This window comes from Phyllostomus hastatus, unplaced genomic scaffold (assembly GCF_019186645.2).
Source record: "Phyllostomus hastatus isolate PE091 unplaced genomic scaffold, TTU_PhHast_1.1 phas_contig_17, whole genome shotgun sequence".
Lineage (NCBI taxonomy): Eukaryota > Metazoa > Chordata > Mammalia > Chiroptera > Phyllostomidae > Phyllostomus > Phyllostomus hastatus.
In genome coordinates, this window is record NW_025333664.1 from 44,746,230 (window position 1) to 44,761,970 (window position 15,741).

At 36.3% G+C, this 15,741-nt stretch overlaps 1 non-coding gene across 1 annotated transcript; it reads left to right on the top strand.

Moving 5' to 3' along the window:
* Positions 1 to 1,303: 1,303 nt before the first annotated feature.
* On the top strand, positions 1,304 to 1,407 carry LOC123815422. Its single transcript, XR_006785088.1, has one exon. It is a non-coding gene; the product is annotated as a small nucleolar RNA U13 (small nucleolar RNA).
* The last annotated feature ends 14,334 nt before the right edge of the window (positions 1,408 to 15,741 follow it).

Consider the following 15,741-nt stretch of genomic DNA (forward strand, 5'->3'; position numbering starts at 1 on the left):
AACCACAAACAAGATCAAAGGAGAAACAGCCCAGAGAAGCGCTTGAAAGACCGTAAGAGTTCACCTGTAAACACTGGGAGAGGTGCTTATTTTTTCAAATGATAAATTTTCAACATTATATCACAAGAAATAGACATAAAAAAGAAAACAGGGCCCATTAAAAAAAAAAGTAAATTTCACAATCCATTCCTGATGAAATTTCACAATCCCATCAGACTTACAAGAGAAAAATTTTAAATGACTGTCTTAAATGTACTAAAAGACCTAAAAAATTGGGCAAACGTCATAGAAAATCAGAAAATTAATTATGAGCAAAATCAAAATATCAATAGATAGAAATTATTTTATTTTTTAATTGAAACAGTTTTAGGTTAATTTTCTTTTACTTTATTTTTTATTGTTCTTCAAATACAGCTGTCTCCCTTTTACTTCTATTACTCTCCCTGCCTTGCCCAACCCACTTCTCCACATTCAATCCTCTCCTCTCCCTTGTCTTTGTCTATGGGTCCTTTATACATGTTCCTTGACTTGACCCTTCACCTTCTTTCCCCTATTATCTTTTTCCTCCTTCCTCTTTGTTTGCTGTCAGTTTGGTTTTTTATTTCCATGTGTCTGGTTCTATTTTTCTCACTGGTTTTGTTTTTGTTGATTAGGTTCCATTTACAGGTGAGATCATATGGTATTTCTCTTTCACCACCTGGCTTATTTCACTTAGCATAATGCTCTCCAGTTCCATCTATGCTGTCATGAAGGGAAGGAATTCCTTCTTTCTTTCTGCTCTGTAGTATTCCATTGTGTAAATGTACCAGTTTTACTAATGGGCACTTAGGCTGTTTCCAGAACTTGAATATTATAAATTGTGCTACTATGAACATTTGGGTGCATAGGTTCTTTTGGATTGGTGTTTCAGGATTCTTGGGGTATAATCTCAGCAGTGGAATTGCCAGGTCAAAAGGCAGTTCTATTTTTAACTTTTTGAAGAAATTCCATACTGTTCTCCACAGTTAAGGCGCCAGTCTGCATTCTCACCAACAGGGTAATAAGGTTCCTTTTTCTCCACAACCTTACCAGCACTTTTTGTTTGTTGATTTGTTTCTGGTGTCCATTCTGACCTGTATGAGGTGGTATCTAACTGAGGTTTTAATTTGCATCTCTCTGGACTAGTGATGCTGAGCATTCTTTTGTATGTCAGCAATTTTGGGAAAGAACAAAGAAGGAGGGATCACAATACCTGATATCAAACTATATACAATGTCTCAGCACTCAAAACAGTCTGGTAGTGGCATAAGAAAAGACACATAGGATCCTTTTGTAGTTCATAAGTGTGATGATTGCGTGTTCATGTTCTTGTGTGATATGTGCCTCCCACAAACTTTGTTACGATGTCGGCACATTACCCATCTGACATGAGAAAAAAAAAAGGAAAGATACATAGATCAGTGGAACAGAATAGAGATCATAGAAATAAAACCGTCTCTAAGGCCCATTAATATTTATCTATTTTTAGAGAAAGGGGAAGGGAAAGAGAAAGAGAGGGAGAGAAACATTAGTGTGTGGTCGCCTCTCACGTGCCCCCTACTGAGGACCTGGCCTGCAATCCAGGCATGCACCCTAACTGGGAATCAAACCAGCAAACCTCTGGTTCACAGGCCAGTGCTCAGTTCACTATGCCACACCAGCCAGGGGATCCTTTGCCTTTTTTTATTTGATTGTTTGTCTTCCTGGTATGGATTCATGTGAGTTCTTTATTTATTTTAGAGATCAAACTCTTGTGCAATATATCAGCTGTAAATATGTTTTCTCATACAGTTGGTTCCCTTTTCATTTTGCTGATGTTTTCTTTAGCCATGCAGAAGCTTTTTTTATTTGATGTACTTGCATTTTTTAAAGATTTTATTTATTTATTTTTACACAGAATGGGAGGGAGAAAGAGTGGGACAGAAACATCATTGTGTGGTTGCTACTCACAAGTACCTCACTGGGTACCTGGCCTGCAACACAGGCATGTGCCCTAGACTGGAATCAAACTGGCAACCCTTTGGTTCATAGGCTAGCACTCCATTGACTGAGCTACACCAGCCAGGGCATTCCATTTGTTTATTCTTTCCTTTTTATTCCTTGTCATATGGGGGCATATCAGTGAAAGTATTGCTGCATGGAACATCTGAAATTTCTCTAGGATTTTTATGGTGTCATGAAATACTTAAGTCTCTTATCCATCTTGAGTTTATTTTTTTATATGGTGTAAGTTGGTGGTCAAGTTCCATTTCTTTGCATGTAGCTGTCCAGATTCCCCAACACCATTTGTTGAAAAGGCTGTTTTTCCTCCATTTTTTTTTATTGTTGTTCAAGTAGAGCTCTCTGACTTTTCCTCCCACCCCTCTCCACCAACCCAGCCCTCCCCACCTCCTTTCCCTGTTTCCACCCCCACCTTGTTATTACCCATGTGTCCTTTATAATTGTTCCTGTAAACCCTTCACCTTTTTCCCCCATTATCCCCTCCCCTCTCCTCTCTGGTCAATGTCAGTGTGTTCTCAATTTCAATGTCTTTGGTTATATTTTGCTTGCTTGTTCATTTTGTTTATTGGGTTCTAGTTAAAGGGGAGATCATATGGTATTTGCCTTTAACCACCTTTTTATGCTTTTGCTCCCTTTGCAAATATTAAATTGATGATAGAGACATGGGTTTACTTCTGTTCTCTCTATTTTCTTCCATTGATCTATGTTTCTGTTCTTATGCCAGTACCAGACTGTTTTGATTACTGTAGCCTTATATATAGTTTGCTATTAGGTATTGTGACCCCTCCTGCTTTGTTCTTCTTTCTCAGAATTGTTGTAGCTATTTAGGGTCATTTATGGTTCCATATAAGTTTAAGAAATATTTGTTCTATATCTGTGAAATATGTCCTTGGTATTTCAGTAGGATTACATTGAATCTATAAATTGTTTTGGGTAGTATGGACATTTTGATGATGTTAATTCCTCCAACACATGAACACAGTATATGCTTCCATTTTTGTGTGTCTTGCTTAATTTCTTTCTGCAGTGTTGTATAGTTTTTGAGTACAGGTCTTTTACATCCTTGCTTAGATTTATTTAGGTACTTTCTTTTCTTGTTGCTATAACAAATGGATTTTTTTCCTAATTTCTGTTTTTGATATGTGGCTTTTGGTGTACAAAATGCCTTTCCTTTCTGAATATTGACTTTGTATCCTGTTGTTTTGCTAAATTCACTTATTGGGTCTAGTAGTTTTTTGGTGGAGTCTATAGGATATTCTATGTACACTATCATGTCATCTGCAAACAATGACAGTTTTACTTCTTATTTTCTAATTTGGATGCCCTTTATTTCTTTTTCTTGTCTGATGGCTTTGGTTAGAACTTCTAATACTATGTTGAATAGAAGTGGTGAAAGCCGACACCATTGTCTTGTTTCTGATCTTGGTGTAAAAGCTTTTAGTTTTTGCCCATTTAGTATGATGTTGCCTGCAGATTTTTCATATATGGCCTTAATTATGTTGTAGTATGCTCCCTCTATTCCCACTTCGCTGAGCGTTTTTATCATAATGGGTGCTATACTTTATTAAATGCTTTTTCAGTATCTATTGATGTGATCATGTAATTTTTGTCTTTCCTTTTGTATATGTCATGTATTATGTTTATTGATTTGCAAATATTGTATCTTCCTTGCATCCCTGGGATAAATCCAACTTGATCATTGTGTATGATCTTTTTAATGCACTGCTGGATATGGTTTGCCAATATTTTGTTGAGGAATTTAGCATCTATGTTCATCAGTAATAGTGGTCTGTAGTTTTCTTTCTTTATTGTTTCTTTATCTGGTTATTTTACTACAATGATGATGGCCTGTTAAAAAGATTTTGGAATTATACAGAAATCATTTTAAAAGCAGAACTCCTAGAGTTAAGAAATACAATATTGAGGTATAAATTTTACTGGAGAAGTTTAATAATAGGCTCAAAGAAGCAATATAAATAGTCAACTTGAATATAGGTCATTTGAGTTTATCAAGTCTGAGAAACAAAAGGAAAAAAGAATTATAAAAGTGAACAGAGCCTATGGAATTATGAAACATTATGAAGTGAACCTATGTACACATTATGGGAATCCCAGAAATAGAAGAGAAAGAGATTAGATGATGAACTCATGGCGAAAAATTTCATAGTTTGAGGAAATATGGATCTACAAATCCAAGAAGCCTGATGAACTGAATTTGAATAAACCCAAAGTTACCCACATTAAGAAATTACATTTAAATTGTTGAATGACAAAGACAAAGAGAGAATCTTGAAAGAAGCAAGAGAATAGCAAGTCATCACATACAAAGAATTCCTAATGAGATTTTCAAGATATTTCTCAGAGGAAATGTTTCAGGCCAAAAGGCAATGGGATGATATATTTAAAGTGCTGAAAGAAGAGGAAAAACATCAATTGAGAATTCTATGGTAGAGAAAATTGACAGAGGAATTAAGATATTCCCAGGTAAACAAAAGCTGTAGCAGTTCATTATCACTAGATCTGCCTTAACTGAAATGCTAAACAAATTCCTTCAAATTAAAATAAAAATCCATAACAGTAACCGGAAGCTATGCAAAAAATAATAATAATTTGTCTTACATAGATAAGTTCATGGACAAATACAAATATCCATATTATCGTAATTTTGGTTTGTGGTTTTAATTTTTCTATTTTTAACCTCTCTGAGAACATGCTTATTGATTTTTAGAGAGAGGGAAAGGGAGAGAGAGGGGAAAGGAGAGAAATACTCATGTGAGAGAGAAACATCAGTCAGTTGACTCTTGTACAAGCCCTGACTGAGGACTGAAACTACAATCTAGGCATGCGCTTCGACCAGGAATCAAACATGTGACCTTTTGGTTTTCAGGAGGATGCTCCAACCAACTGAGCCACACAGGCCAGGGCTGTAGTTACACTTTTTATCCTTCCACAGGGTTTAAAAGACAAAATCATAAAAGTATTTATAAATCTATGTCAATGAGTACAAAATATGTAAGGATTTAATTCATGACAGCAATAACAAAGTGATAGAGCTGTAAAGGAGCAGACTCTTTGCAAGCAATTCAACTTAAGTTAGTTTCAAATAGGCTGTTATAACATTAAGATGTTCTATAATCAGAATAGCAATCACAGAGAAAGCATTTATAGTATACACACAAAAGGCAATTGGAAGGAAATCAAAGTGTATCCTTATCCCACAAAAAGCTATAAAACATACATAAATAAAAATAAATAAATAAAAAGGAGGAAAAGCTTTTTCCTATTAGTAAGTACTTTTAAATGGATTAAACTCAAGCCCTGGCTGGCATAGCTCAGTGGATTGAGTGCGGGCTGGGAACCAAAGTGTCCCAGGTTCGATTCCCAGCTAGGGTACATTCCTGGGTTGCAGGCCATAAGCCCCAGCAACCGCACATTGATGTTTCTCTCTCTCTCTCTCTATCTCCCTCCCTTCCCTCTCTAAAAATAAATAAATAAATAAATAAATAAATAAATAAATAAATAAAAATAATCACAGAAAGATTCAGAATGTATTTAAAAAAATGGATTAAACTCTATGATCGAAGACACAGATTGGCATAATAGACAAAAATAATCAGAATCCAACTATATGCTGTCGACAAGAGATTCACTTTAAGGAAATGAATAGGTTAAGCTGAAAAAAAATGAGGGAAAAAAAGAGATTCCATATAAATACCAACCAAAAGAAAACACTATGTGTATACTAGAATAAGACCCTATACAATTTAAGTCTAAATATTACAAGAGAAAATGAATGATATTATATAATATTTAAAAGGCCTAATTCACCAAGAATATGTTATTAATATGCACCAAATTCCAAAGCTCCTAAATATATGAAGCAAACATTAACAGAATGGAAGGTAAAAAGAGACAGCTCTAAAGTGACAGTAGGCTTTACTACTCCACTTTTAGTAATGGATAGAATGACCAGACAGAAGATCAATAAGGAAATATAGGACTTGAATTATAAAATAGGTGATCCTAACAGACATACAAAACACTGTATCTAACAAAAGTTGAAAATACATTTTTTTCTCAAGTCCACAGGGAACACTTTCCAGGATTGACCATATATTATACCATAAAAGGAATCTTAATAAGTTTTAAAAACATTGAAATCACATAAGGTGTCTTTTCCAATGGAATGAAACTAAAGATAGATAGCAGAAGAAAAACTTGAAAATTTGCCACATATGGAAATTATGTAACACATTCTTAAGCAACCAGTTTGATCAAATAACACTATGTTGATCACAGTGTAAATTAGAAAATATCTTGAGAACAATGAAAATGAAAACACATCCTACCCAAACTTATGAATTTCAGTGAAGGCAGTAATAAGAGGGAAATTTATAGCTATAAACATATTTAATACAAAAAAGTCTCAATTTTTTCTTCTTGAAAGATGGCAGCTTTGCTCCAGGGAGTGTGATTCTCTGCTTCTGTGCAGGGGAGGGAAACTCACAGATTGGCAGAGGAACGGAGCAAGTGATCTAGGTTACCGAAACATTTTTGAAAACAGGACATCAAAAATTATAGCGGAAATTGAAAAACCAGATGGTAAGGAGACTGCTTCAGAACAACAGGGACCCAGAGATCAGCATGGGGACCAAGGGGGTTGCAGCCCCCAGGCCTGGTGCTCCCGGGTCTGCCTCAGGGCACCCAGGAGGGCGGAGTCGCTGGTCCCTCCCCAGACATCTGGGGTTGAGCAACACCAGGGGAGACCTTGTGGCTTGAAGGAACAGAGAGGGGAGTTGGACTGGGAGACAATCACGCAGGGGCTGCAACCACCCACCCATTGCCCTGCGAGAAGTGAGCACCTCCAGCCAGCATGACCAGGGGCGGCCTGGAAGTGCGCCTGCACCCCCAGCTTGGTGGGAATGTGGATCAGTGGAAAACCCAGACCTCACAACCCTTAACAAGGAAAGGGCACAGGTGTTCTCAGGTTTCTGGAGCCTGCGGTGGTGAACTGTGGAAGGTAGCCCCCTCGGGAATCGTGACTCTCTCTGGCTGTGAACCCATAAGGGACAAGGGACAAGGGACACAGCACTTAGAGCATTCCTAAAGCCTGAAACTGAAAAATTTGGTGGATGGCCACACCCCTTTATGATCCCCAGAGCTTACACCGTGAATCCAGAAAAGACAAGAGTACTTCCCGAGAACATAGCACCCACCCGAGGTGAAATTTGGGGGAAGGGCGCGTCTCCTTGAGATCCCCAGAGCTTTCATCGTGAAACCAGAAAAGACACAGGAGCCCTGCAAGGGACAGGGAGTGGGGGGGCTGAGCCCAGGAGACCTAGGCAGTGAGCTCCAGAGAGCATGTTCCAGAGCGCCCAGGGAAAAGTCAGATTGGCTCTGGAGAGAGACCCCTGCTGTCCCTGGGGACAGTACCCCAAGACTTACTGAGTTTTGACTGGGAATAGTGATAAGCATTTCAAATGCCCCTCAGCCTGCTGAAGCAAGCAAGACCAGAAAAACTGGTATGGCCAGTTAGAAGCCAACAAGAGGTTTTTTTGTTGTTATTTGTTTTTTGTTTTTTGTTTTTTCTTTTGTTTTCTTTTGGTTTTTGTTTTTTAGTTTTGTTTTGGGTTTTTTTGGCTGTTGTTGGTTGATTGATTTTATCTTGTGTTCTAAGTGACTTTTTATTTTTTAATCCTTATTATTTTCATATCTCTCAATCCCTTATGTTTCTCCTCCATTCATCCTAGTATTATTCCTTCCACTCCAAATTTATCTCTCCTGCACTCCATCTTCTGCTTTTTTCCTTTTTTTTGAGCTTGCATGTTATTGCAAATTTGTATTATCTTTTTCTCACTTTTCTGACATTTTTCATTTTAATAGTATTTTGGCATTCTTTTTCTTTCTGTATAATCTTCTTTGCTTGGCTGGTTATACTGTCATTTGATAGGTTCCCCCTGCTATCTCAGTCACAGTGTGTTGATAATTTACTATCCTTCATTTCTGTTCCATTAGTACACCTCTCATGGTTCTATACTCCTTATTCTTGTTATCTAGATCACATTGATTCTGCACATGATTGTCTCTTTCATATTACTGTACATAAAACCTAGTTCATACAATTGTAAATATTACTCACCACCCCTACCTAATCTCAGCCCACTTTACAATTTCCTCAACTATATTATTGTGGGGGTTGTCTCTATAAGTTTACACACTACTCTGATTTACTAATCTTTATACCAACCCTACATCAGAATCTGACCTCCCACAGCCTCACAGCTTTCTAGATCCAACTAACAATCTTTTCATCCCCAGTAAGAGTCTTACCTTCTTTCCATCCTTTCTAAAACGTGGCTAGTGGGGTGGAGGATCATGGTTAACACTATAAGTAGCCAAAAGATATCCCATCTCTTCTCTACTGGCTGCTGATGTAAATATCATAGAATACTGTCTTGCTGTCTTAAACCATTTTTCCTTACTCTTCCAACTGATCACAAAAAAAGAGTAGGGGGAAGTTGTGAACACAGGATACCCAAAGGAGACTGCACCACTGAATCTCACAGGTATTCTACCACAGAAGTTTACACCATAATCACAGGGAACCAGGACAGATCAATTTAAGAAACAGAGGCTAACAAGGAGAATCCCACGAAAAATGAGAAAACAAAGAAATAATCCCCAAATGAAGGGAAAGGAGAAAGCCTCAGAAAAAAATGCTACATAAAATAGAGGCAACTCAACTATCAGATATTGAGTTCAAAACAATGATTATCAGGAAGCTCAATGAACTCGCAATGAGCTACCAGAAACTACAGGGAAGCTACAATGATCTCACTGCAAACTATATCAACATGAAAAAGGAAATAGAAACTATCAACAAGGGCCAAGAGGAAATAAAGAATGCCATTTCTGAACTGAAGAACACAGTAGAAGGAATGAAAAGCAGGACTGATGAAGCAGAAGATCAGATTAGCGAGCGAGAGGACAAAGCAGAAAGGAATACCCAGAAAGAGCAAGAGAAGGAAAAGAGGCTCAGAAAGAATGAAGAGGGATGAAGAGAAATGCAAGACAATATGAAATGTAATAATATCCATATAATAGGGATACCAGAAGGAGAAGAAGAAGAGCAAGGGATAGAAAATCTATTTGAAAAAGTAATGATGGAAAACTTCCCTAATTTGAAGAGAGAAAAAGTCACACAAATCCAGGTAACACAAGAGAGTCCCAATCAAGAGGAACCCAAAGAGGCCCACCTCAAGACACATCATTATTAAATGGCAAAATTTCGATACAAAGAGAGAATATTAAAGGCAGCAAGGGAGAAACAGGAAGTAACATACAAGGGAGCCCCAATAAGGCTAACAGCTGACTTCTCAATGGAAATACTCCAACCCAGAAAAGAAGGGCAAGAAATATTCCAAGTGATGAGAACCAGAGGTCTGCAAGCAAGGCTACTTTACCCAGCAAGGCTTTCAATCAAGATAGAAGGCCAAATAACAAGCTTCCCAGACAAAAGAAGTCTAAAAGAATACATCTCCCCAAAACCAGCTGTGCAAGAGATTCTAAAGAGACTGCTTTAAATAAAGGAAGGAAAAGAGAGAGAGAGAAAGAGGAACACACGTACATAAAAGACAATGAATAAGTACCTATCAATAATAACCTTAAACGTAAATGGATTAAACGCTCCAATCAAAAGATATAGAATAGTTGAATGGATAAGAAAAAATGACCCACACATATGCTACCTACAAGAGACCCACCTCAGAATAAAAGACCTTCACAGTCTGAAAGTGAAGGGCTGGAAACAAATTTTCCAAGCAAATGGACAGGAAAAAAAAAGCCAGGGTAGCAATACTCATATCTGACAAAATAGACTTTCAAAAAAGGTCCATAAATAGAGACCCACAAGGCCACTTCATAATACTGAAGGGAAGAATCCACCAAGAAGATATAAATATTGTACATACATATGCACCCAACATAGGAGGACTTAAATACATAAAGAAAATCTTAGAGGACTTCAAGAAAGATATAGACAGCAACACAATTATAGTGGGGGATTTTAACACCCCACTATAAAAAATGGACAGATATTCCAAACAAATTATCAACAAAAATATTGTGGCATTGAACAATATCCTAGATGAAATGGACTTTACTGATATATAATGAACCCTCCATCCCAAAGAAGACAAATACACATTCTTTTCAAATGTACACGGAACATTTTCAAACATTGACCACATGATAGGACACAAAACAAGCCTCAACAATTTCAAGAAAATTGAAATCATACCAAGCATTTTCTCAGACCACAAGGGACTGAAGCTAGAAACTAACCCCAAGGAAAAAAACCGAAAACATTCAAAATCATGGAGATTAAATAGCATGCTATTAAACAATGAATGGGTAAAGAATGATATTAGGGAAAAAATCAAAAGGGTTCTGTAAACAAATGAAAATGAACTCACAACAACCCAAAACTTATGGGACACAGCCAAGGCAGTCCTGAGAGAAAAGTTCATAGAGATACAGGCTCACCTAAAAAAGTTAGAAACATTTCAAACAAACAATCTAACCCTATGTCTACAAGAACTCAGGGAACAACAACAATGACAGCCCAGAGAAAGCAGAAGGAAGGAAATAACCAAGATCAGAGCAGAATTAAATGACATACAGACTAAAATCACAATTCTAAGGATCAATGAATCCAAGAACTGGTTCTTGGAAAAATAAACAAAATCGACAAGCCTTTAAGCAGACTCATCAAGAAAAAAAGAGAGAAGACCCAAATAAACACAATCAGAAATGAAAGAGGAGAGATTACAACAGATACCACAGAAATACAAAGGATTGTAAGAAATTGCTTGAAAACCTGTATGCTAAGAAATTTGAAAACCCAGGTGAAATGGACAAATTTCTAGAAAAATATAATCTTTCAAAACTCAATGAAAAAGAAGCAGAAAGCCTGAATACACCAATAACAGCAAAAGAAATTGAAGCAGTAATCAAAAGTCTCCCAACACACAAAAGCCCTGGACCAGATGGTTTAACAGAAGAATTCTACAAAGCATTTAAGGAAGAGCTAACCCCTATCCTTCACAAACTATTCCAAAAAATCCAAAAAGATGGGAGACTCCCAAACTCTTTTTATGAGGCCAACATCATCCTAATTCGAAAACCAAATAAAGACACGACAAAGAGAGAAAACTTCAGGTCAATACCGCTGATAAACATTGACACTAAAATCCTCAACAAAATACTGGCAAACAGTATCCAACAATACATTAAAAAGATCACACACCATGACCAAGTGGGATTCATTCCAGGGGTGCAAGGATGGTACAATATTCACAAATCAGTAAATGTAATACATCACATAAACAAAAGCAAAGACAAAAACTACATTATCATATTAATAGATGCAGAAAAAGCATGTGATAAGGTACAGCACCCATTTATGATAAAAACACTCAGCAAAGTGGGAATAGGCGGAGTATTCTTCAACATAATAAAGGCCATATATGAGAGACCTACAGCCAACATCATACTCAATGGGCAAAAATTAAAATCTTTTCCACCAAGATCAGGAAGAGGACAAGGCTGTCTACTTTCACCACTTCTATTCAATATAGTACTGGAAGTTTTAGCCACAGCAATCAGACAAGAAAAAGACATAAAAGGCATCCAAATCGGAAAGGAGGAAACAAAACTGTCACTGTTTGCAGATGATATGATCGTGTACATAGAAAATCCTATAGATTGCACCAAAAAACTTGCTGACCTAATAAATGAATTTGGCAAAAAAGCAGGATACAAAATCAATATTCAGAAATCAAAGGCATTTCTGTACACCAACAATGAAACAGCAGAAGCAGAAATCAAGAAAAAAATCCCACTTGAAATAGGAAAAAGAAAAATAAAATATTTAGGAATAAGCCTAACTAAAGAGGTGAAAAACCTCTATTCAGAAAACTACATAACACTCAGGAAAGAAATCAAGGAAGACACAAACAAATGGAAACATATACCGTGTTCATGGATTAGAAGAATTAATATAATCAAAATGCCCATACTACCCAAAGCAATTTACACATTCAATGCAATTTCTATTGCATTTCCCAGACATAGAACAAACACTTCAAAAATTTATATGGAATTATAAACAACCTCGAATAGCTCCTGCAATCTTGAGAAAGAAGAGCAAAGTAGGAGGGATCACAATACCTGACATTAACCTATACTACAGGGCCACTGTAATCAAAACAGCCTGGTACTGGCATAAAAACAGGCACATGGACCAATGGAACAGAACAGAGAGCCCAGAAATAAACCCAAGTCTCTACGGTCAATTAATATTTGACAAAGGAGGCAGCAACATAAAATGGAGTAAAATATCCTTTTCAACAAATGGTGTTGGGGGAACTAGACACCCACATGCAAAAAAATATAACTCGAGCACCAACTTACACCATATACAAAAATAAATTCAAGGTGAATAAAAGAATTAAATATAAAACATGACACCATTAAAGTCCTAGAGGAGAACGTAGGTAGGAAAATCTCAGATATTTCATGCATAAACTTTTTCACTCTCATGTCCCCTAGAGCAAGGGACATAAAGGAAAGAATAAACAAATGGGACCTCATCAAAATAAAAAGCTTCTTCACAGCTAAAGAAAACAGTATCAAAATAAAAAGAGAACCAACTGTATGGAAAACATATTTGCCAATGATACCTCAGACAAGGGTTTAATCTCCAAAATACAGAATGAACTTACATGACTACACTCTAAGACAAGGAACCCTATTAAAAAATGGGCAAAGGACTTGAACAGACACTTCTCCAAGGAGGACATACAGAAAATCCAAAGACACATAGAACAATGTTCAATATCACTAGCTATCAGAGAGATGCAAATTAAAACCACAATGAGATACCACTTCACACCAGTCAGAATGGCCATCATAAATAAAGCAACAAACTATAAGTGTTGGAGAGGTTGTGGATAAAAGGGGACCCTAATGCACTGTTGATGGGACTTCAGACTGGTACAACCATTATGGAAAGCAGTATGGAACTTCCTCAGAAAACGAAAAATAGATCTGCCTTTTGACCCAGCAATTCCACTGCTGGGACTATATCCTAAGAACACTAAAATACCAATCCAAAAGAACCTATGCACCCCAATGTTCATAGCAGCACAATTTACAATAGCTAGGTGCTGGAAGCAATCTAGATGCCTATCAGTAAATGAATGGATCAAAAAACTATGGTACATTTACACAATGGAATTCTATGCAGCAGAAAGAAAGAAGGAGCTCCTATCCTTTGCAACAGCGAGGATGGAGCTGAAAAGCATTATGCTAAGCAAAATAAGCCAGCCAGTGAAAGACAAATACCATATGATCTCACCTGTAACAGGAACCTAAACAGCAAAACAAAGAAACAAGCAAAATATAACCAAAGACACTGAAATAGAGGACAGGCTGACAGTGACCAGAGGGGAGAGAAGAGGGAATTTCAAGGGAGAATGGTAAGCGTTCACAGGAACAAATTTAAGGGACACATGGACAAAAACTAGGGGAGGGTGGTCATGGGAGGGAAGTGGGGAGGTTTGGGTGGGTGGGCTGAACTGGGAGTAAAAGGGAGAAAACTGTACTTGAACAATGATTAAAATAAAAAAAGAAAGAAAAAAGTCTCAAATCTTCAACCTAACTTTACACTTCAAAGAACTAGAAAAAAATGAACAAACTAAATTGAAAACTATCATGTGGAAGGAAATGAGATTGGAACAGAGATAAATAAAATAGAAAAAGAGAGAAAATTAATAAAACCAAGAGATATTTCCTCTAAAAGATCAACAATATTGACAAATATTTAACTATTAAAAGAGAGAAGATTCAAATAATTAAAATCAAAAATAAAATAGAGGAAATCATGATCTATCTTAAAAATAAGGATTATTTAGGAGAAATAAAAAGGATTATAAAGAAATAAAAAGAATCATGAACCACTGTACACCAATAAGTTGGATAATCTAGTTGAAATGTAAAACTTCCTAGAGACACACAACTTATCAAGAATAAGTCATGAAAAAATAGTAAATCTAAATAGACCTATACCTAGTAATGACATTGAATCAGTGAATGAACCCTCCCAACAACACAAATCCCCAAGGTCAGATAACTTCAGTGGTAAATTCTACCAACCATTTAAAGAATTAACTCCAATCCTTTTCAAAATATTTTTTTAAAAAAGGGGAGTGAACTCTTCCTAACACATTCCATGAGGTTTGCATATCTCTGATACTCAGCCAGACAAAGACACTACAAGAAAAGGAAACCACAGACCAATATCCCTTATGAATACTAATGCAAAAACTTTAAAAAAGTATTAACAAATTGAATTTGACAGCACATTAAAAGGATTATACACTATGAGCAAACATGATTTATTTTTTGGAATGCAAGAATAGTTCAACATGCAAAATCAGTGTTAGCAGAACAAAGGAAAAATTATATGCCCCTTTAAATTGATACAGTAAAAAATTTCAACACTCTTTCATGATAAAAATGCTCAAAAAATAAGAATAGAAGGAAATTACAACATAATAAGACCACATGTGAGAAACCCACAACTAACATCATACTCAATGGTGAAAGGCTGAAAGTTTTTCCTGTAGGATGAGAAAATTACAAAAATGCCTGCTTTCTCTACTTTAATTCAACATAGTACTGAAAGTCTCAAGCAAAGAAATTAGGCAAAAAAGAATACAAGAAAGGGAAAGAAAGGAAGAAAGAGGGAGGGAGGGATTAAAGGAGGGAGGGAAGGAGGGAAGAGAAGGAAAATAAAATAAAAGTGGTTCATATAAAAAAGGGAAATAAAATTATCTTTCTTCACAGACAACAGCATCTTATTTGTAGGAAACCACACAGATTGTTCGCTCACACACACGTCTGTTAAAACAAAAAAATAAATGAATTCAGCAAAGTTGCAGAATACAAAATCAACACACAGAAATCAATGGCATTTCTGTACATTAACAATGAAAATTACAAAAAAGGAAATTAAAAAATTATGCTTTTTACAATACTATCAAAAAGAAAAACATTTAGGAATAAACTTAACCAAGAAGGTGAAAGACTTGTACACTGAAAACTATAAAATACTGATGAAAGAAATTAAAAACATAAATAAATTGAATGACGTTCCATGTTTATGGATTAGAAGACTTTATGGTTTTAAGATGTCAGTACTACCCAAAGTGATCTACAGATTCCACACACTCCTTATAAAAATCTCAATGACATTTTTGGCAGAAATATAATAATTCATACTAAAATGTATATGAACCTCAAGAAAACGCAAATAGTCAAAATGATCTTTAAAAGGAACAAATTTGGAGGTGTCACTTTAAAACTTACTATAAATTTACTTACTGGTCTCTGGATCGTCAGCTGTCTGCTTAGTTACTGCAACTACCTGCTCCAGCTGGCCTCCCCACTTTTTGTAGCATGGCCTGGAAACCCTCCCAAGGCAGTGAACTGGGGCTATCATAGAGCTTGCCTCATTTGTTTCCTGTTTCTCAAGGATTACTGTCCTTCATTGTCTGATGTTCACTGTCTTGAAAATTGTTACTTCATATATTTGATCTGTTTTTTTTTTTTCAGATAGGAATATATTGTAAATCCAGTCCTTTTTACTCTATCCTACCC